The 22,935-nt window shown below is 41.0% G+C and overlaps 1 pseudogene across 1 annotated transcript; it reads right to left on the reverse strand.

Moving 5' to 3' along the window:
- Positions 1–15,090: 15,090 nt before the first annotated feature.
- LOC308433132 (protein tyrosine phosphatase type IVA 1-like) lies at positions 15,091–16,349 on the reverse strand (annotated as a pseudogene). Its single transcript has 2 exons — positions 16,173–16,349; positions 15,091–15,419 (listed from the first exon to the last, which is right to left on the reverse strand). The product of its transcript is annotated as a protein tyrosine phosphatase type IVA 1-like (transcript).
- Between the last annotated feature and the right edge of the window lie 6,586 nt (positions 16,350–22,935).

A 22,935-nucleotide genomic window follows, 5' to 3' on the forward strand; every position in this document is an offset into this window, starting at 1 on the left:
AGCATGTAAAAAAAAGAAGAAGAAAAAGAGAAAAAAGAATCCTAAGGAGAAAAATGATATGATGTGAGGAATAGCTGAGAAAAGATTTCTTTGAGTGAAAACAGAAAATAGTTACAAATTAAAACTCAGGGTGTCTCTTTCAAGAGACAAAAATCAAACGTCAGTGCTGAAGCAACTAGAGCCGCTGTTGCCCAGTTACCCCAAGCTCTCCTTGGATTGCAGAGATCCAGGAATCCACATCCTTCCTAGAGCTCCAAGAGTTCTGAGAACCAACTGGTCCCCTGCTGCTCTACAGCCAGTGTCACCCAAAACTGAAAACCACAGAAGATTCTGTCTACACTTTTGATCCCTACTGCCCCAGCCTCTCACGGGCAACCTCTAAGTGTGGATACCAGCAGGAAGCCAGTGGGCAAATGTAGTTTCCAAGTTATTACAAAAATTGTAAGAAAAACACATATAACTAAAATAATGAAACAGAAGGAGGCAAGAGGAAAGAAACCAAAGATTCAACCCGAACTTAAGTTGGTGATTAAATAATACGCACTGACTCAACACCACCTTCTCATCAGTTCTGAGGATGTAACCCACAGTACTGTACCCACCCTGTCAAGCAGGGACCAAAAGACTGAAGGCAATTGGTTAACTGATTTTCATTCATGTTTGGAAAACAAGTCAGAGGTAATCCACCCTCTCCTCCCCACAGCCTGTCAGCCTCCTGTTTTCCTCAGAGACTCTTCTCACCTGAACAACCCTGCTCCTCCAACTTACCGTGAGTTAAGACCACTGCAACATACAGAGTCAGGAAGGACTTAATGTTGTTGAAACGCTGTAAACAAGGGAAAACTAGAGGGCCCAATCCGAATGCCTCCTCCTTGGAAGTACTGTATTTTGAATCTAGTAACATTTCGGCTCTTGAAGGAGACTTTTTCCTTTTTGAGAGACTTTTAAACTTCTCCTTGGCATCTGGAGCTGTTTTCAGATACGTTTTTATTTTCTTGTCTCTCTCAGTTTCCTGTTTGTGCTTCTCTATCACCACAGTCTTCTTCTTGTCACCTGGATGTTTTTTCTGGACGTGGGCCATGGCTTATCCGAAGCAGCTACGTAGATACTGCGGGTGTGTTTAAGGGCACCTTTGTGTACCCTGGTCTCAGGTGACTTATGCTGTCCTTAAGAGAACTGCTACTCCAACCTCTGCAGGGAACGTTATTTCGAGTACAGGGAGCCAACGTCCCAACAGACGGGTTCAGTGACGCTGCAAAAGTTCCAGAGCTGGACTCCATCTTCTTTGTCTCACGGAAAAGGAAAGAAGCAGATAATAAAAAAGAAGAATAGTAGGAAAGAAGGAAATAATAAGAAAGGACAATTTGACTCCTTTCTTGTTTGTATTCCCCTTTCTCATTCAGTTGTCTTATTATACTGGCTAAGGATTCAATTAGTAGCTTGAGTAGATATTGGGAGAGTAGATATCTTTTTTACTGTTATTCTTGATTTAATGGAATTGTTTCTATTAATGCTGATCTTAACTGTAAAATTGCTATAAATTGCCCTTATAATGTTGAGCTATCTCCCTGGTATTCCTAGTCTGTCCAACAGCTTTTATCATGAGGAGTGCTGATTTTTGTTAAAGGCTGTTTCTCTAACTAATAAGATTATAATGAAGTTTTTGCCTTTTCAGATGTTTGTGTGTTGGAATAAGTTTATTGAATTATACCCTGAATTTCTGGGCTGAAACCTATGTAGTCATGTTATTGCATAATCTCTCTCTCATTCTCATTCTCTCTCTCTCTCTCTCTCTCTCTCTCTCTCTCTCTCTCTCTCTCTCTCTCTCTCTCTCTCTCTCTGTTTGCAAGTATCTCACATACTCATGCACCCACTCCCTCCCACCTCCCTGCTCTGGCATTCCCCTGCACTGGTTGGCTGGGCAGAGGTGGGGGAGACGGAGATAGAATTGGGGGATTCTGGAGGGGAACTGGGAAAGTGGGTAACATTTGAAATGTAAGTAAAGAAAACAACCAATAAAGATGCAAAAAAAAAAAAAAAAAAAAAAGAAGAAAGAAAAAGAAAAAAAGAAAAAAGAGAAGAGACAGTATCTTACAGAGGACACTAATTTTTAATTGACAATCCTTATTTTCTTGGAGGAGCACAATGTCTTATATAGGGTAACTCCAGCTAAAATCTTAGATGAATATAGATAAGTAGGTATATAGACAATAAATAGATGGATAGATGATAGATACCTAGATAGATAGATACATAGGTACATAGGAGATAGATGGAGGACAGATTGACAGAAAGGAAAAACAAAATAATGAACAAGTGAATGAAAGATGAAGCAGAATGTTTGAGAAAGCGATATGGAAACCTATGATTAATCACACACGAAGACTATACAGTGAGTTATCCAATCAATTCCTCCTCTCTCAGAGCAAACCTTATCAACACTTCCCTCCCTCCCATGACCTCATATGTGTTCTACATACTATCTCTGCTCCCTTAAGGTCTTTGTCTCTCCCTCAGTGATCCCTTTCTAGTTTCCTGCTCTCTGTGGATGTTCTAAATTAAACACACAAGTCAAGATTTGATGTTGAGACCCATATATGCCAAGCAGTGATGGCAAATGTCTTTAATGTTAGCACGTGGAACTCTTGGATGCCATTCTTGTCAAATATGTATATATTATGAATTCACTTGAAATTAATATATTCTGGGGATTTGGCAAAAGGGTCAACTACCATTAGATTATCTATTGTCATCCAGTTGTCTCAAACACCATTGTTAAAGATGCTGTATTTTTCAACCTTCTGTCTTCAGAATCTGTGTGAAAATCCAGGTGTTAGGTATGAGAACTTATATCTGGATCCCCAAATCTAATCCAATAATATATGCCTCTCTTCCTTCCTCCCTCCCTCTCTCTCTCTTTCTCTCTCTCTCACTCCCTCCCCCCTCCCACCTCTCTCTCTCTCTCACACACACATACATCATGCCATTTTAATCACCATAGTTCTCTAATGTAAATAAGAACCAGGAATGTGATACCTGTAGCAGTGTGTTATTGTCAGAGTTTTTTGATTATCTTTTCTTTTTTGTTTTTCAGGACAAAATAAATTTTAATCTTTTATAGTGGTATGCACAAATGGTCTCTCCATCTTCTGATGTTTCATTCTTTCGTGTTTTTAAGTTTCCACAGTAGAGCTCTTTCACTCTTTTGGTTTATTCCAAGATTTGTGTGTTTGTTAGCTGTTTTTAATTACTAGAAATGAGATTATTTTTTCCTGATTTCTTTCTTTCTCTTCTACAGGCAAGCCATGGATTAGGATATGCTAATTTGTAACCTCCACTGTGATGAAGGTGATTCTTCATCTCTAGAGTTCTTGCAGTCTCTGACATTTTAAATCAAGTTATTTACAAGAAGAGACACTGAAACTTATTCCTTTCCTATTTGTATTACTTATTTACTCCTCATGTGTAATTTAGTTAGAACTTCACACAATTTAGCACTGCACTGCATACAAGTGGTGACTTGGAACAAGCTCATCTTTATCCTAATCTTCAAAGGAACATCTCCAGCTCTTCTGCATTTAGTATGATGCTAGCAAGTTGTTATGGGCAGCCTCTATTGTGCGGAGGTACAGTCAGTCCAGGTTTATTGGTGTGAAAAGATGTTGATACAATATTGATAAAAATCCAAATTTATATCAAAGGCCTATTTTGCATCAATTGAAATGATTATGTAATTTTTTGTTGTTCTGGCACTCTTTTCTGTCTTAAATTACATTTATTTACTCAGGGGAAGGATTCCTGAATAAATCCATTAAATGATGCCTACTTAATTATAGCTAGTATTCTTTTGTATGTGTTCTTAAATATTTTATTGAAAAACTATTTCTTTAATATTTATCAGAGACTGGCTAATAACTGTCTATGTTGGTTTTGTTTGTGTCTTGACTGGTTAATTTCTTATTTTATGGAATAACTGGTTCTAACATTGTTAAAACTAGTCTTTGACGGTCTGTAAAAACTGTGGGATACATCAGGTCCTCAGTGTTTATTTCTGGAGGACACTTTTAGTTGGTCTTAATAGGTTGTTTACATTTCCTAGTTTGACTTGATTATCTTTGGTAGAACACATAGATCTAAAATTATATCCTGGTCTTTAAGATTTTCATCTATTGTAAAATATTGATTTTCAAAGTATAACCTCACATTTTATTAAATTTTCCTGATGTCAAATGTCCCTATTTCATCTCTAATTTTAATAGTTTTATATAATTTGGCACAGAGTTTATGAATCTTGCTAACTATTTTTTTTTAATTTAAGAATAGTTTATTTTCTCACATAATATATCTTGACTATGTTTTTCCTTCCATCCCACCTCCCATCTGGATCTACTTCCTTTTTGTATCTCATTGGAAATGAACAGGATTTCATTTGAATGGAATGAAATGGATAATTATGCAGTAAATATAAATATAATATAGTGAGATCAAACAAAACTACTGGAATTGGTACCATTTACTGAAACATATTTTCAGTCACTTCTCTGAAAAATAGTGTTTACCATTGGTTGGGAGGGCTTTGGTTTTATTGTTTGCTTGCTTGTATTGGGTCTTTGTTTCTTGGTTCTTTTTTTCCTTTCCTTTCCTTTCTTTTCTTTTTTTTTTTTTTTTTTTTTCCTTTTTGATTTTGAGGGAATGAGTCAGGTCTGCTAGTTTGTGTCTTCTGATGGAGGAACTGAGACAAGATATTCAGATTTATTACTGAAAAGTATTTATGGTTCATGTTATTTTTTCTAGTTTGTTTTTAACTTTGGAAGTATCTTAGTCTTCCCTTATTTAATACATTTCATATTAACGTTTTAGCTCCTGTGTCCATTTGAATGTGCTTCTCTTTCTCTTTAATTTTAAGTGTTCTTTCTCTGTCCTCTAGGAACTGACATGGAGGTCATGAATTCCATTGGCCTGATATCATGAAAAAAAATTATGACAACTAGTTGTGTTGCGCATACTGAATAGTATTGTCAACAAGGTTTCTCAGAATTTGAAAGATACCAGTCCAACCAAGAGTTTTTGAGTTGATGATTAAGATTGAAAGTCAGAAGTAATTCTTGCCTTCATCCAACTTCTTTTCATCTTTCCAAATACTTTGCACTATAAATTTAATATTTTGACATACCATGGGGAACATAAACTCTGTTCCCGTCTGTGGTATTGTGCATGCCTCCTGATTAAGGTTTAGGCTGACTTCTATTCTTCTAGATTTAGTAAATCTGTGTCTCTGGCGTGATTAAAAATAATTTCAGAAGTAGAGAGATGGTTCAGCTGTCAAAAGCATTGGTTGCTTTTCCAGAGACCTTGGGTCAATTCCTAGCATCTACATAAAAGCTCACAAGTCTCTGTAACAGCAGTTCTAGAGGATCTCTTAGAAGCTGCTGTGAGTCTTTCTGGTTCTGGGATTTTGTTTAATTTGAAGCCTTTTTATTAATATTTTAATTTCCTCATTTTTATGAAGCTGTTTATTGTATTGATCTCTCTATGGTTTAACGTTGCTGGGCTGGATGATGTATCTAAAATTCTTCCACTTCTATTATATTTGACTCAATAGTTTATAGGTTTTTAAAGTATTCTCTGCTACTACTGTGAACCTCTTTGATGTCTGTTTTTATTTTTCCTGGTCATTTATAATTTTGCAAATTTGAATTTTTTTCTCACTGTTTTATTTTTAAAGAATCAGTTCATAGGTCTGCTGGTTCTTGTGCTGCTTTTTAGTTTACTTCTCCCTAATTTCCTCTATGATATAAGTGTTCTTTTATTTTTATTTATTTATTTTGTTTGTTTGTTTTGTAATTTATTTGAATGTCAAAGCTCTCGAACTAAGTTTTTACAAGCTGGTGAACACTGACAAACTATTTCTTCCACAGAACTATAACCACATATTCCCAGACAGTATAAGTAAATGGTTGAAATAATTAATACACATCACCATTTTATAAATTACATAATAAAACAAATGATCAACTATCCAATTATTAACTTATATAGCTCAAAAGGCATATAAAATATTTCTGCTCAGTTCACCAACAGATCCCACTTCTTTTTTGCAAGAGACTGGGTAGAAAAGGAGAGAACCATAATTCAAACACGTTGAAAAAATTCTGATAGGTATGGAAAACACAAAAAATCTTATTAGGAATTGTTCAGTTACAACAATATATCTCTGCATCTTAAAAGTATGTTCTAAATTAAAGAGCATACTCTATATATTCTGTACAAGACAAAGGCAACATATTATTAAAAATATCTAATAGTCTCCTATTTCTTTTTCAGGCCCTCCCTGTTAGGTTGCACCTCTTAATGAAAACATTAAATAAACTACAATTCTTTTTGTCTGGAGACATTATTGAAGATATGTGTTTCTGCAACAAAGTTAATTTTCAACTGGAAGTTTCCCAAAATAGCACAAAATAAGACAAACACATTAAATAATCACCCCAAGACTTAGTTTAAAAATAAAAGAATGACTGCTAAGCAAACCTGATGTATTCTGGTATAAGTGTGGGAGATTAAATGTGGAGTGAGCTGGCAGATAACAAGAGAAGCCCTGCAGTGTTTGAAATGAATGAAGGAATATACCTTGGGAGGTCTAGAGAGTTCTTAGTTCCTGAGACTTTGGGTATGATTCTAAAAATATACAAGTATTGTGCTGGGTATTTTGGCACCCAATCCTTCTAAATTCCTTGTACATTTTGTTATTAATTAGATTTCTCGGCTCGTGCCCAGACAATCCACACCAAATCTACATGGTTCCATGTGGAGATATTTTAATAGAACGATGGGACAGAGGTCGGGGAAAAGAGAAGAAACGAGACAGAGAGAGAGAGAGAGAGAGAGAGAGAGAGGGAGAGGGAGGGAGGGAGGGAGGGAAGAGGGAGGGAGGGAGGGAGGGAGGGAGGGAAGAGGGAGGGAGGGAGGGAGGGAGGGAGGGAAGAGGGAGGGAGGGAGGGAGGGAGGGAGAGACAGAGAGAGAAGAGAGAGAGACGTGGGGGGGGGGGAGAAGGGACAGAGGAATCAGTCTTTTATAGGGGTAGTGACTTCATTTGCTCCTTGGTGGAGGTAGGCTTCTGAACTGGTGAATCCTGAGAATGCTCGGCTGTTTCCATGGTGATGGATGTGCCAGGTCCCTGTCACCTGTGGGTGGCACCACCATATCTGGGGGTAGGAGTTGTCGTAATGCCAGCATTCCTCCCTTTTTCTTATCATATAAAGAAAAAAAAAAGATGGGGGAGGCCAATGGTTAAAAGGGAATAGGGGTGTTGGGTCTCTTAGACTACTTCCTGCTGTCTTGGGGTGTCACAGGAGTGTAGGTGGTTTCAACCACTGGGTTCCACTTGGCAAACATGAGGCTCCTCTGTGGACAGTGGCTTGTAATCCAGTAACAGGAACTGATTAGTAGTTTGGTTATAATTTTTTTTTATCGGTTGTTGAAAGAATGTAAAAACAAGATTGATAAGGCAGGGGGCAAACAGTAACCCAGAAAGATGACTAAAAGGGCTGTTATGAACGTGAGTGTCCACTTCATATAGGGTTTTTGAAGGTCCATAAACTGGAGGTCTCATGTTCCCTGAAATTCTATATGTCTGATTATAGCTCCCAGATTTTATCTCTCACTATCTCAAATTGCTTGATGGAGAAACAGCATTCTTCTTGGAGGAACAGGCAAAGACCACGTTTTTTAGCTGTCAGGATGTCCAGCCTCCATCAGTTTTAAAGAGCCACAGCTGCCAAGGAATCCATCTTTTTCTGGATAGTGAGCAAGGTTTCAGACATTTTTTGAAACCTGTTGTTGAGTGTGGAGGTGATCTCATCATATTTGGTCATGGAAGTAGTTATTCACGCTATCCAGTGCCAGCACCTACAGCTATTCCTGCAGCAACCAAGAGAGGCACAGCCTACACTGCTCGCTTATGTTGGACAGCTGTCATAGGCTCGTTTCTCTGGATTACACCTAGTTCTGGGAAAATAGTAACATTAAGTGCAAACTCATGACCAGCTGGCAGGTAAATGGTGGAATACCTGCGTGCCACAAAGGGCTGAGACATTTTGGATTGCTGGGCACTGTGGCAGAGATGGGATACAAAGAGTTGTAGATTTAATGCAGTCTAGGGAGCCTATCTTTCCTACAGAAAGTGTCCCAAATATCTTAAATCAGTTTGCCATGCCAAAACAGGGATAGAGCATAGGTATGGAGTCATAGCGACATCAGAGTCAGAGCAGCTGATAAAAGGTGAGGTAAGGTTATTAGGCAACATCACCGGAGAGGCCATAAGTGGAAATTGTGAGCTTGGATGGGATAACTGATACAGGAATGGCAGCAATTTAGAACGGTTCCTGACATTTAGCCATGGAGCAATTTCCTGGCCCTATTTGGAGAGAATGTTTGATATCTTCTGGAGTTTGGTGAACCGTGAATCTCCAGATGTACAGGCTACCCTGGTTAAAAGCAGACAGTAAGGGGAATGTGAGAAGCCCATGACTAATCCAGTGGCGTTGAATGCCACTGACAGGACGAAGTCTCATTTCCAGAAACTGGGGACAAGGTGGGTGGTCTTGATGTCTTCTGGAGTTTAACAGAGCACCGCCCCGTTAGGGTCAACATGTATAAAGAACGCTTAGGTGGAGAGATAAAAGGTTTGATGTGGGACAGGTAGACCTAGAGAGGGAGGCCCTCAAGTTTAGCAGCTGCAAGTTTTGCAAAAATCACCTTAAAGGGGCCCTGCCATTTAGGAGAGAAGGGTGAGAACTGATGGCCAGGAGGGGATAGAACTCGGTGTCCAATATTGACAGGCAGTTGGGAAAATTCAGTGTGTGGCTGAGGAAGATGGTGGTCACCAAAGTTCCATAGGAGAGAGCAGAGGTGGCAAAGTAATGGGGTGAGTAGATGGTCTGGGAGGGGAGAGCATTTAGGTGAGAGGCCAGGAGTTAGGAACAGAAGTTCATTCATGAGTTCAAATGGTGAGACCTGGAGAGGTCTTTTGGGGGAGAGCTCATAGCCTGAAAAGAGCCAGAGGTAGGAGTTTTACCCAATCAAGGAGCAGTTCCTATGACAGCTTGAGAGGGGTGGTTTTTAAAAAGCAGTTAGTTCTTTCTACCTTCCCTGAAGACTGTGAGAGTGGTTGGGAGCCTTAGAATTGGAGAGATTTGGGAGGTAAACTGAGAACCATTGTCTGACTCAAGGGAAGCTGGAACACTGAATTTGGGGATGATCTCTTAGAGGAGGAAATCAGAGCCCTTTTGTTAGTTGTAGGAAATGGCTTTACTCACCCTGAGAAGGTGTCTACCAATAACAGGAGGTACCTTGCACATTTGACAGTGGGCATGTGGGTAAAGTCAAGTTGCCAGTCTGTTTCAGGAAGAGAACCTTGGGGCTGATGGATAGGAAAAGAGGTGCTATGATATTTTGAGTTGAAGTCTGACACATCTGGCAGATTTTGCAAGAAGCAGTGATAAATTTTAAGAAACTTAAATCTCCAGACTTAGGCTGTAGTTGGGTCTTAACAAAATAGGACAAGGCCTGGCTGTTAGGATGGAAGAGTTGGTGAAGATAGGACAGTTTGGTGAGTACCAGGGGCTAAAGTTGGGATTATGGGCTGTATTGTAAATCCTGGGGAGGGTGAGAGGAGACTAGGCCCCTAAGGGCCGAAGCTCTAGCTGCCTTGTCAGCTCTGTTGTTTCCTTTGGAAACAATGGAATTGTCAGGCTGGCGAGATCTGCAGTGGACAATCCCAATAGCTGTGGCCTTTACATGACCATAATTTAGCTTGTGTTAGTTACTGATCTTCCTTTGGTTGTAAGTAAACCATGCTCCTTCCAAATAGCAGTGTGAGACAGGAGAATATGGGAAGTGTATTTGGAATCTGTGCAGATGCTGAGAGATTGTCCCTGTGCCAACTGAAAGGCATGGGTAAGGGCTGTTAATTCAGATTGTTGATTCATGGTGTGAGCAGGAAGGGCCTGTGCCTCTACCATCTCTATGTCTTACAGTATGACATAGCCAGATCTTCTAGACCCTTCATGTAGGAAGGAGCTTTCTCTGTATACCAAGTGTAGGTAGCCTGAGGCAATGTGCCCTCCTGTACATGTGAGGGATGAGGTAATAGTTCTTCTAAAGTTTTAGTGCAGGAGTGAGACGGGGAGTAGTTTGTATTTGGTGAAGGAAGAAGGCTGGAAATGTTAAGAGGTGGACATGATTGGAAGGTGAGTGTGGAGTCTTCTATTAGTGCTACTTGGAGAGAAAGAGCCCTGGAGGGAGGTAGAATCTGCAAGCCCTTGTAAGTTAGGAGCTTGTAGGTTATGAGAAGAGAAGACAGTTATAGGTGACCCAAAGGTTAGCTGGATTTTTTTCGTTTGGTTTGGTTTGGTTTTGGGTATTTTTTTTTCTCTTTCTCTCTCTCTAATAAGGAGTTCAGCAGCTAAGGTATGAATACAGGGTACTCCTCCCTGGGTGGTTAGATATATATATTTTTTGACAAATATGCTACAGGTGCAAAAGATGGTCTCAGTTGGTGACCTAGACCCCTAAAAGCAAATTTCTCTTTTTTCAGTCACATAGAGGAATAAAGGACAAGTCAGGTCAGGGAGATGTAAGGCTGGGGCCTTAAGAAGAGCCTGTTTGAACCTTTGAAAGGGCTTGGTAACAGGTTTGAGGAGAGGTTTGTGGATGGGACCTAATGCTGCTTCATATAAGGGGCTAGAAAGGAGGGAAAAAGAAAAAATCCAGGAACATAGAAAGCTGGCTATTTCTAGGAATGATAAAATTTCTTCCTTTGTAGAAGGAAAAGTTAGAGGCTGAATTAGGTTCTTTCTATCTAAGGTAATAGCCTTGTAGGTTGGGGTGATTGTTAGTCCTAAATAGGGGACCTGAGTAGACAGTTGGACTTTGAATTGTGAGATTCTACACTCGACTGGAAAAGGAAGTTTAGAAGAAAGAAGTGTTATCTCGGCTGACTTTTAAAAAATCTGTAAGGTTACAGAGAAGATCTTAGATTTGAGGGGAGGCAAGGACACTAAGTAGGGCCTGGCCGAACAGGTGTGGGCTATCTTGGAACCCCAGAGGTAGAACAGTTCAGGTAAGCTGGTTAGAGAGATGGGTGTCAGGATCTGTCCAGGTAAATCTAAATATGTCTTGTGACTGTGTGTCTAGAGGGAAGGAGAAAAACACATCCTTGAGATCTAGGACTGAGAAATGGGAAGTCCCTGAGGGGATAGTGGAAAGAAGAGTATAAGGACTAGCCACAACAGGATGGAGGGAAACCACTGCAGAATTGATGCACCTGAGGTCTTGAACTATGCAATAGGTTCCATTAAGCTTTTTAACTGCTAGTATAGGGGTGTTAAAAGGTGAAGATGTAGGGTAAAGGAACTTTTTCTTTACAAGGGCAGAAATTATAGGCTTAAGTCCCCTGAGACAATGGAGAAAGAGAGGGTATTGAGCTTGGGTAATGTACCTGGTAGGGTCCAGTAATTAGATAACAATAGGAGAATAGTGTTAGCAAAGGAAGGGTCCTGGACATCCCATTCTTGGAGGTCTACCTGAGAAGCTGGTAAGGAAAGCAACATGTTAGGGTTAGTAGGTTGACTGGCTACGAGAAAGAGCAGTGGGGCTGCTGGCAAGCTTGGGCTTGGGTGAATGGGAGAAGCAAAGTAAATAGAGGCTCTCAACTTAGCTAGAAGATCCCTTTCCAATAAGGGAGCCAGGCATGGTGGCACTACCAAAAAGGTATGGGGGACAGGTATACTCCTAAAAAATGCCACTAAGTGGTGGGGTCTGGTGGAGAAGGTAATGTTGTTCTCCTAAGTTGACAGTAGGAAAACTGGTGGGAGAACTGGGTCCCCAGTGCCCAAGAGGAAGAAGATGGGCCACCTATATACCATGATTGTTAGGGGAAGGATGAAGAGAGTGGGGGGGGCATATGATCCATGGAGGTGCAGCAAGGTCTGGGGGGCAAAGGAATGCCTCTGAGGGGCCCATGTTGGGAATCCCTTCCCCCTGAGGGACCAGCAACACAACAATATAGTAGAGAATAGAGTTTATTCAGGTCATGGGAGAGTTAAGAGGGTAGTAGAGGCAGAGAGAGAAAGAAGAGAGGGGTAGAGGAGTAGAGGCCGGCCATGAGCACGTGGAGGGAGAGGGGGAAAGAGAAAGGGAAGAGGAGAGATACGGGTGTGAGAGTATGAGAGGCAAGAGAGAGAGGAGGGGGCAAGCAGCCCCTTTTATAGTATCAGGTCACTGGGCAGAGCATAACTGGCTACCACCGGGTAATTGAGGGGTAGGGTTTACAGAATCCCAACAATGCCCGTGGCTCCCTGCTAATGATGGAGGTGGTCTGGTCAAGAGATCTCTGGTCTCTTCATTCATCCATAGCCAAGCCTAGGAGATTGGCTAGAGGATTATTTGGGTATAATATCCCTCTATGCTGCATGACACAGGACAATCGACAGGTCCAATGTGCCTCTCAATGATGCCTAGGACATTCCCCACTTGGCCTGCAGGGACTAGGGCAAGCGTTAACCCAATGACTTTGTTGAACACATCTGTAGCAGAGGCCTGGTGGTTCCTTAGCCCTAGGAGAACAGAAATCTATAGCAGTGGCTGGAGCTGGTTGGACTTTGCCAGCATATGGTATTTTTGTTTGTGAGCCCTTTCATTTCTCCCATGGTACACTTTAAAGACCAGTGCCAAGACTTCTGCCTGTGGAGTTAGGGTTCCCCTCTCTAGCTTTTAAAGCTTGTTTCTTATGTCAGGGTAGCTCTGGGAAAAGAAATAGGTCATCAGAAGCTGTTTACCTTCTGGGTTTTTAGGGTCCAAATTAGTGTACTGCAATAAGGCCTTCGTGAGGCAGAGACCAGCCAGGAGACAGGTTATGAATCTGTCTCTGGCTAAAATACTACATGTAAAATTATAATCCCATTGTGAATCTTGGTCAGGCACACTGCCCCAGATCCAATCGGGTATGTTTCATCTGTGTGATGAATCTCATCTGCATGTGTTTTTGCCTGCTTTCAAACCCGTCAGCATTCCTCAGGAACTAAATTATTAATTAGTAAGGATCATATGTATGTTATAAAAAGTCAAACTATAAGATTGGGTAATGTATTGGAACTCTTTAATAAAAGCAGATGAGTTAGAGGTATAGGAACCCAGTCTGTTCTCTATTTGGGAGAATCTGTTTAGTGAGAAAGGAATGTGGACACGGACCAGCCACCCTCCTTAGCTGAAGGACTGGTGTTGGGCCAGGTGTCTCTGGTAATGAAGAGTTTGGTGGGAGTTTGACTGTGGCCTTGGAGCTGGTAATGGGAGGGGTAAAATTAGGTGCCAAGGTGGAGTGGCCTTAACTGGCACCGGTGAGGAGCCAGTGTGTGTAGAGATGGGGTGGGGTGTGCAGTGTCTAAGAAGACCAGAGAGGGTAGGAAGGGGTACCTGTAATGTGCAGGGTGGGTTGTAGAGAGCACTTTGGCGCCACTGGACAGTTGCAGGCGGGAATTTTTTACTTTACCATGACAATCAGAAGCTGGTCAAGGCAGAAATCTGACTCTGGTCCTATACTCAGGAAACTGGCCCCCATTAAGAACATTTGCATTTTAAGCTCAGGGCATCACACTTAGAGTTGTAGCTCAGGGCAGTCTCTTTGTCTCTTGTGCCCCACTCTTGTGCCTGATCTACACACAAGACCTCCAGAAAGATGTTTACAGGATTTTTGATTATTAACTTGCTTATTCCCTGACTCAGAACAAATACCCATCAGGGAGGAGGAGCTATTGAGTTATCTCAAACCGGCATTCCAGTAAATAAACTCAGTAGAGAGAAAAATCTGTCTAAACCCAGAAGTCTGAGTTGTCACTTGGACCCCTGTGGTGGCTGCATAAGTTTCCAGACCTGACAGAGAACACTCCCACCAGGCCTGTACTTTTTCAAGAAAACTGGCAGCCAAAGCCCCGCATTGGGCGGGGAGGGGGGAGAATTAAGAAGTGTTCCCAGGAAGGTCTTCCCAATGGTCAATGTCTTATTTTGGACCTTGGTAATAGAGAACTAACCCTCCTTGCCCACAATGGCTGGGCAAACATTGTCTAAAAAATTGGGGGTTCTCCTTGCCAACTGCAGTGGTCAAACCTTTTAATCCACCGATGTTCATGTGGGAGTTTTAGCCATGATCTGGTGGTATCAGGAAAAGTGAAACCATGTAGCTGACCTGCCTGAGCGGCCCATGTGGTGGCAGCTATTGGTATGTGGTGAGCCACACTGGAGTGACCTGTGAGTGTGTCCAGTTCCCCTGCCCCCCCCCCTGGTAACAGCAGCAACTCATATTGTGGGAATCTGTGAGTTTGGTGGCTGCCAGCAGGTGGTGTTGTTTGAGCAGCAGGGCAGAGGCAGCAGCAAAAGCAGAAGGAGTGGCTAGTGGCTGTGATCAGCTGTCTGGGAGAAGGTGCAGAAACATGAGGCAGTTAAGAAAAGCAGGTAGCTGCACTGCTAGTCAGGGCTTCTGAGACCGGACAAACCACACCAAACCAGCACGGTTCCACGTGGAGAAGTTTTTAATAAAAAGATGGGACAGGGATCGAATGGGGTCAAGAGAAGAAGGGGGGAGGTGAGAAGGCAGGTCTACTTTGATATGCTCCCCGGTGGAAGGTGGGCTTCTGAAATTGTATAGCCTGGGAATGCTTGGCTGTTTCCATAACAATGGATGTGCCAGGTCCTGTCACCTGTGGGTGGCACCATCGATGGGGATACAAGCTGTCCTAATGCCAAACATTTAATGATGTAAATCAACAACGTATTTTATAAAAGGTCAATTGGAACAAATAACAAGCATGTTTTTAATGCTGACCAGCTAAGCTCTTTGCCTAAGTGTCCAAGCATTGTTCATAGACCAAATATAGAGGTTGCACAGCTTTTGGCCTGGCAAAACTGTTTTTCAATATTTTTGTGGAGCTTCAGTGGACTTATTTGGTAATCTGACACATTGGGTAGTTACTTATGACAAATCAGGTCTCATCTGAAGTTCTACTTCCAAAGCAATGGCATCAGGTGCCCCAGTTTTATTGAATACAACAGTTGTTTCTATGACAATTGGAATCCTTGAAGTAGAGCTGCATTTTAGGACGGTACTTCTCCAGATACAAAAGTTGCTTGCTGTTAGAAGCTCCATGCTGCTTTTGTCTTATGAATTGTGTTTTATTCCACCTTCAATTAATGCTAGGACAAAAAGCACCCGAGCTCTACCAAGGCCTGTAACTCAATGGACAACAATACAGCAACCAGGTTCTTCACAAAACTTAATGTTCACAAGACTTAACCAGACATCAACAATCTTGTTGGATGGTGGTACAACATCATCAAAAGGACAGTCAAGAACATGAATGACTTCTTTTGTAAGATCCTCAAAGTGAGGACCCTCATGCTTCGTCCCAGGAAAAAGAACACCCCAAATCACTCACGAGAAGTGGTCTTGATGCAAACTGCAAGAATATTTTTATTCCAAGCGCTCTGGGGCCACAGTCGTACACCACACAGAGGTAGAGAACTTCGGACCCTGAGTGCAGGATCTGAACAGCTTTTATAGGGTTCACAACAAAGCCCACTAATCACAAACCAACCATAACAAAGCCTGAGAATCATAAACCAATCATTTTAAATTATCTAAGCCCTTGCTTTCTAGGCTAATCATTGTAAACTATCTAAGTCTGTACTCTGGGGACCAATCATGTTAAACTATCTAAGACCGTGCTCTATGGACCAATCAGTTCCCTATAGTCTTGGAGGTCTGTATTTTTGTGGTCTCCTGGGTGGGGGTGACAATGGCAGTCAGGATAAATCACTAGGGTGGGGGGTTTCTATGGTTCAAGCAGTTTGCAGAAGCCAGACAAGTGGTTAGTAAGCTTATCTCCTGTTAACTTACTAGGTCTGGCTCAAGTATCCAAGGGCTGTCTTTTCACTCAGTTTCATACAGAAAGCAGGTTCCGAAACAGCAAGGAATGTGACCTTATATCTACTTACTGGCAGAGAGCAGGGTTAGTAATTTGAGGTATTTAGGGGTTCTTAGGCTCTGGGGTTAAGGCTCCTTTAGAGTGAGGTAGTTTGGGGTCCTTGGAGGGGTTAGCTCTATTTTTTATCCTTTCACTTTCTTCACAAAAGTAGTGTCAGAAGTTGTTTCACATACTCTTACTATTGTAACTACATACTTCTTAATTTCCTCTATAAATTTGTTTAAGGTCACATTTGTTGGATTGTATATAATGAGAAATCTCATGATCTTGTATGTGACTTCCACAAGAGCAGGGCAGTTCATCTGAGCCATGTTAATTTAGTTTAAAATAAGCACCCAAGAGGGTTATGAAAGATTTTTAAAAAATGAATACAGAAATGATTCAAAACAGAAAACAAAAACCAACCTAAAAAAGAGCCTGAAATCTACTTTGATATTTAATATACTCCACTTTAAAATTCTGAGTGCTTTGACTGAATTGGGAGTATCAGGCAATGAAATAAACCTCCCAACAAGAAGCAATGATTTTTCAATGCAGTAACACTGAGGCAACACAAAGGAAGTACACTGAGCTTCACCCCAGCCAGGTCTGAGCTCTTTTAAAGTGCTCTGCAGATTTCAATTCAACACACCTGTGTTCAGGTTCTCCACTCTTATGGGTGCTTCTTAGTGGAGTAGTAATGAATTTCTGCAGTTCACTTGACTGCTTAGAGGTCGTGCTGTGCCTGGCACTAATCTCCACTGTCCTTTGGAAACTCCATGAATGTGTGACCATGAACACCACAGCACCAAGGAACTCACTGAAGATTGTGGCCACTTGGGGATACAGCCAATCCTCAAGTGGCACAGGTAGCAGCGATGATGCAGGTGGCCAGGGACCAGATGATCATGCAGTGAGCTGCCAGAGGAACCAGCCCCAGGTGAGAGCCAATGCGGACGCCAAAGCCTATTCATTTTTATTTTTTTACACTCCATATTTTATTCTCCTTCCTGTCCACCCTCCAATTGTTACACATCCCATACCTCCTTAATGCCTCCCACATCCCTGTCTATACAAGGATGTCCCAATCTCACTCTTGGGTTGAGGTTCTGTCAGATGACCTAAACCTCAAGAGACTTGAGGCCCCAGGGAGTGATGAGATCTGGTGGGGAGAGTGAGAGTTTTGCTGGATATAGTAATCTGAGCTGGCATTTGTGTTCTCTTAGGTTCTGTGTGACATCTGTCTAGAATCTTGTAGCTTTCATAGTCTCTGTTGAGAAGTCTGGTGCAGTTCTGATATGTCTGCCTTTATGTTACCAGTACTTTTTCCCTTACTGCTTTTAGGATTCTTTCTTTGCTTTCGGCATTCATTGTTTTGACTATTATGTGTCAAGAGGAGGTTTTTTTTTTTTTTTTTTTTTTTTTTTTTTCTGGTCCTCTCTATTTGGAGTTCTGTAGGCTTCTTGTATGTTCATAGTCATCTCATTTTTAAAATATCTTTCTTGTTGAAGATATTTACTGTGCCTTTTAGTTGGGAGTCTTTACTCTCTTCTACACCTACTATCCTTGGGTTTGGTCTTCTTATTGTGTCCAGGATTTCCTGGATGTTCTGGGTTAGGAGCTTTTTGATTTTTGTGTTTTCTCTGACTGTAGTGTGTCTTCTATGTTGTCTTCTGCCCCTGAGATCCTCTCTTCCATCTATTGTCGTCTGTTGGTGATGCTTGCATCTGTGACTTCTAATTTAAGTTTTCTATCTCCAGGGTTGTCTCTTTTGTGATTTTATTTACTGTTTCTATTCCTGTTTTCAATTTCTTTATCTATTTGGTTGTGATTTCTCATAGTTTTTTTTCATGATTTTTGTGTTTTCTCTTTAAGGGCTACTTGTTTACTGGTGTTCTCACTGATGTCCTGTAATTGGATAAGTGAGTTATTCATGCTTCTTGAAGACCTCCATCATCATCATGAAGTACAATTTTAAGTCTAAGTATTGTTTTTCTGGTGTGTTGAGAAATCCACTACTTGTTGTGGTGGGAGAAATAGGTTCTGATGTTGCCAGGTTGTCTTGGTTTCCATTGCTTAGGTTCTTGCACTTTCCACTTGCTATCTTGTTATTTGTGATTATAGGTGATCTTCTTGTCTCTGACTGCAACTTATCTCTCCTATGGGTGTGAGGTCATAAGGGCTTAGGGAGAAAATTGCATGTTTGGCTCTCTGTGGGCAGGCAGTTAGTTCTGATGCAGTGACTCAGTTCTATCTCCATGGACTGGTGAGCAAGAGAACTTGTGAGGCTCTTCTGGGTGCTCAGCCCTCTGTGGACAGATCCTAGGTCCTGATGGTGGTAATCCATCTCTCTCTCTCTCTGGGTCAGAAAGGACCCATTCCCAAAGAGCACCAAGCTACCTGCACTCTAAGAGTTCCTCGCATTCTCTTCTTGATAGCTTGAGGGAGGGGTGGCCAGCTCACTGTGAGATCAGGTGGGAGAGTGCTTGTGAGGCTGTTCTGGGAGCTCAGCCTTCTGCATGCAGGTCCTGTGTCCTGATGGCAGTCACTCAGCCCTCTCTCTGGGCCAGAAAGCTATCCTCCCTTCATATATAAAGAGACAAGGTATGCTCTAGTAGCATACCTTTGACCTATAGGTTACAGAACTGGAGTAAAAAACTCTGCACAACTTTGGAAAGTTTGCTGGTAGATGTCTCTTGTACAGCACTGCATTCCTCATGAAAATTTATAAAGAGAAAGATGATTATATTGAAATGAAAGGAAAAGACTTTGAATCCATGATTAAAACTTGTTAGTGATTTCATGTTAAGCAAGCCATCTTTCTTAATCTTTCCACAAGATGAAAATAACAAGGTTTATATCCACAGACCTGTGGAGATATAATGAGATTGTATCTGAACAATTACCTGGAAAATAGCACTGTAATAGAAGGTTAATGTTTTGCTGAAGGAATAGGGCAGACTTCCAGTTTGCTCCTAACTCCCAGCTGTTATGTACTACTTCTTTATTTCATACCCATCAGCTCATGTCTTCTCAAAATTTTCAGAATTGAAGCTCTGTGAGAATTTGTACTGTATTTTTCACATTATATTATTATTAACTGTTATTTTGTACTTAAAGTGATTCCTAGAACATAATTAAGCCTTCAGTAAGATTTTTAAAAAATCCCATCAGCTTCATGTATTTTGGGGGGTAATGATTTCATGGTAGTAGGGAGGAAAGATGGGGTGACTGTGGATTCAAATCATGATGCTACTAGGATTCATATAATAAACAAAGAATTGCTATTCCTGTCAAGCCACTCCAAAAGATTATTTAGTCACCTGTGAAATTGTCCAAGCTTGAGGTAGATCTCAGTGATTTAGGTTTTTTGCTATTCACTGTTATTGGGCACTCATTTTAGGGCTAGAGATGCTGGCATCTCTTCACGGTTTTGTAGGCCAGGTCTCCCACAGGTCAGCAGTATCAGAAGATGAAGTGATTTCTGATTTTTCAAGTATTTTAATAGTAAAATGTATGTGTGGGGCGGGGAGGGGTGCTGTAGAGATGGCATAGGCATAAAGACATTTGTCACCAAGTTGGCAACCTGATATTGATCATTTAAACCCATGTGATGGATGAAGACAACCAAATTTCACAAAGCCACCTTCTGAAGTCTGTATCCCACGAGGTCTATGTAAATATACATATAAAAATCCTTTTGAAAACAGGAGTAAAGGAAGAAACAGAAAAGGGACTTGTGGAGAATACAGATTCTCTTGTATTTTCATTACTACCAGAGATCTGCAGAATAAAAAATCAAACAAACAAAAAAGAAAACAAACAATAAACAAAAACCAGCACTATTTCAGAACAGAGAGGCATCTGAAATAGAAACTTAAAAGATTCTTTGGAATGTCGGTTGGATGGTGTTTTGCTGAGACACACATGTGAAAGAGTGTTTTCCTCAAGTGGACGTAGCTGCAAAAGACTAAGGCAGACTCATGAAGGCACCTTTGGCTGAAGAAAGGATATTCTGCTAAAGCAAGCATGTGAAATGACACACAATGAAGGATTCTTTGTTAAGGACATGCATGTATTGGTCTGACTTATGTTGCTTCATTGTGCTGTGTTTCTCAAGGCATCAGAGAGAAACACTAAGAAAACTTCTGGTGGTGTCCTGCAGTTTCTTGGTGCTTCCTTGATCTTTGGCTAAGTGGCAGAATGATGTCAGCTAGACAGACCATGTGCTGAGACAGGTGGAGGTCACATGATGTTGGGAGGGTATTGATAGGACGGGCCAGACATTGGGTATCACTTTCTTGCTTTTTCACTGATCTTCACTTTCCCAAGCAGCACAGCTAAGAACTTCTGGCATTCCTGCTGGTCCCTCCTGCTGAGTCTAGCAGAGGCTGAGGCCTGGCTCTCTCTTCGAGGCCATGACACCATTGTTGCTATCCCAACTCTGCTGAACTGGACTGCTGGTTTATCTGTGAACTGTTTGCAAGTGGATCAAGCTGCCTCTGCTGACCTGTGAACTGAACTGCTGATTTCCAGACAACACAGATGGTACGGCTACAAAGAACCTTTCTAAACAGGTCCACTTCCCCCCATTTCCCTTCTTTTCCTTTACCTCTGGTGGGTGGTGGGCTAAAAGGGAAGTTAAAGTATTTAAGAACCATCATTATAAATAAGTTTTGAAAAATTAAAGTAACAGACATTATTCTGGAAACCAATAGAAACTTCACAAAAGGTCTCACCCATTGCAAGGATAGAGCTCTTGGCTATTCTCTGAAAAGTTTATTTACCACACAGCATCCATCCTATATTCTCTGTCTAGTAATTAGGTAAACAAGGGACACTGAGAGCTTTGATGTTCACCTTCATAAGCAGTAACACATGGAAGAGGGCAAAAATGGGTAAAAAAAAATTGAGACTGAATAGAAAAGTTGGAAGCAGCTCCTTGATGAATAGAAAAGAAGATTATGGATGCAAGGAGCTACCCATAATATTTACAAAAAGGGGAGGCCTGGTGTGTGTGTGTGTGTGTGTGTGTGTGTGTGTGTGTGTGTGTGTGTGTGTGTATGTGTGTGTGTGTGTGTTAGAATTGCTTCATTATTTTCTGGCATTCCACTAACACTCAGAGTTTGCTTGGTGTGTGTAGTCTAACCAACACCGTTTTTTGTTTTTGTGTTTGCTTGTTTGTTTGTTTTGGTTTGATTTTTGAAGAAACTTCACTGTGTGAGACCAGGGGCTAAAACCAATTTCAGGAAGAAAATCAGAGTCCTCCTGAACAAGCTTTCTATGACCATCCATCCCACTTAGCAACAGCATTCAGATTACAATAGCAGGGTCAAGGTACATATACACAACTTAAGGCATCCTGTAGAGATTAGATAACTTAGCTATCCTGATAGGTGGTTTTGTCCCCATGTTTGCTTCTTAGAGGCTATGCCAGAAATACATTTTAAAATATTTTTAAAATATTAACTTACTGACCCATATGGAAATTTCCCAGGCTTGCTGTAAATGACCTGTATCCCTAGACTCTGGCCACTATCTCTGACCCACTTCTACTTAAAAAATGTCTGCATGTTTACATCAGATTGGCTTCTTGGTAGTCTTTGGGATACCTCCAACTTGGGTATAATATGTGTGTGTGTGTGTGTGCCTTGGGGAAGAGGCATGGCAGAGACTCTTAAGCGGGGGAAGCATAGTGTTGGGGGAGGAGATGATCAGAATTGCTTCATTATGTTCTGGAAGGCCCTAAAATTCAGTCTCCTTGGTGTGTATATGTATGCTGAAGGCAGGGCATGGCAAGGTATTCATCATGTAACTCAACTCAGCCCCAAACTAAGCTTGTAAACCAGAGTAAAGTTGAGCTTAAAATTCTGATTCAGCCTCAGTGTTCATCTATGATAAATGTGCCACATCCCCAGCTACATATTCTGCATTTTGAGACACATGTATGCATAGGGAAGAGCCATTTTAAATTAATTTGTTCCAAAATAATGGCATTTAAGTAGTTTGTTTAAAGCGCAATTTCTTCTTTAAAATTTCTTATTTAAAGGTAGTTAACCAACAAATGATGACATAGTAGGAAAATGTAATTGGCACCAGGGCTGACCAAGCTTGAAGTAAGAGAATTTGATTTCCCCTGAAGTTCTTTTATTCTTGAATATATTTTTTTTGCTATTCTTGGTTGTTATTCCAAATGAATTTTCAAATTGTTCTTTCTAACTCTAAGAATAATTGAGTTAGAATTTTGATAGGGATTATATTGCACCTATAGATTGCATTGGACAAGATGGCCACTTTTACTATGTTGCTCTTTTTAATCCATGAGCATGGGAGATCTTTCAACCTTCTGAGGTCCTCTTTAATTTCCTGCTTGAGAGCCCTGAAGTTCTTGTCATACATATTCTTCACTTGCTTGGTTAGGGTCACTTCAAGGTATTTTATATTCTTTGTTACTATTTTGAAGGGTGTCAATTCTCTAATTTCTTTCTCAGACTGCTTTGTGTAGAAGAAGGCTAAATTTTTCGACTTAATTTTATATTCAGCCACTTGCTAAAGTTGTTTTTGAGCTCTAGGAGTTCTCTGGTAGAATTTTTGGGGTCCCTTAATTACATTATCATATCATCTGCAAATGATATTTTGCCTTCTTCCTTTCCAATTTGTTTCCCTTTGACCTCTTTTTGCTGCCTGATTGCTCTGGCTAGTACTTCCAGTACTATATTGAATAGGTAGGGAAAGAATGGGCAGGCTTGTCTAGTTCTTGATTTTGGTGGGATTGCTTCAAGTTTTTTTCCATTTAGTTTGATATTGGCTACTGGTATACTGTATATTACTTTTACCTTGGATTCTTGACGCTTAACATGATGGTGTGCTGAATTTTGTCATATACTATCTCAGTATCTAAGGAGATGATCATACTTT

The sequence above is a fragment of the Micromys minutus genome (genome assembly GCF_963924665.1).
Source record: "Micromys minutus genome assembly, chromosome: 19".
In the NCBI taxonomy this organism is placed as follows: domain Eukaryota; kingdom Metazoa; phylum Chordata; class Mammalia; order Rodentia; family Muridae; genus Micromys; species Micromys minutus.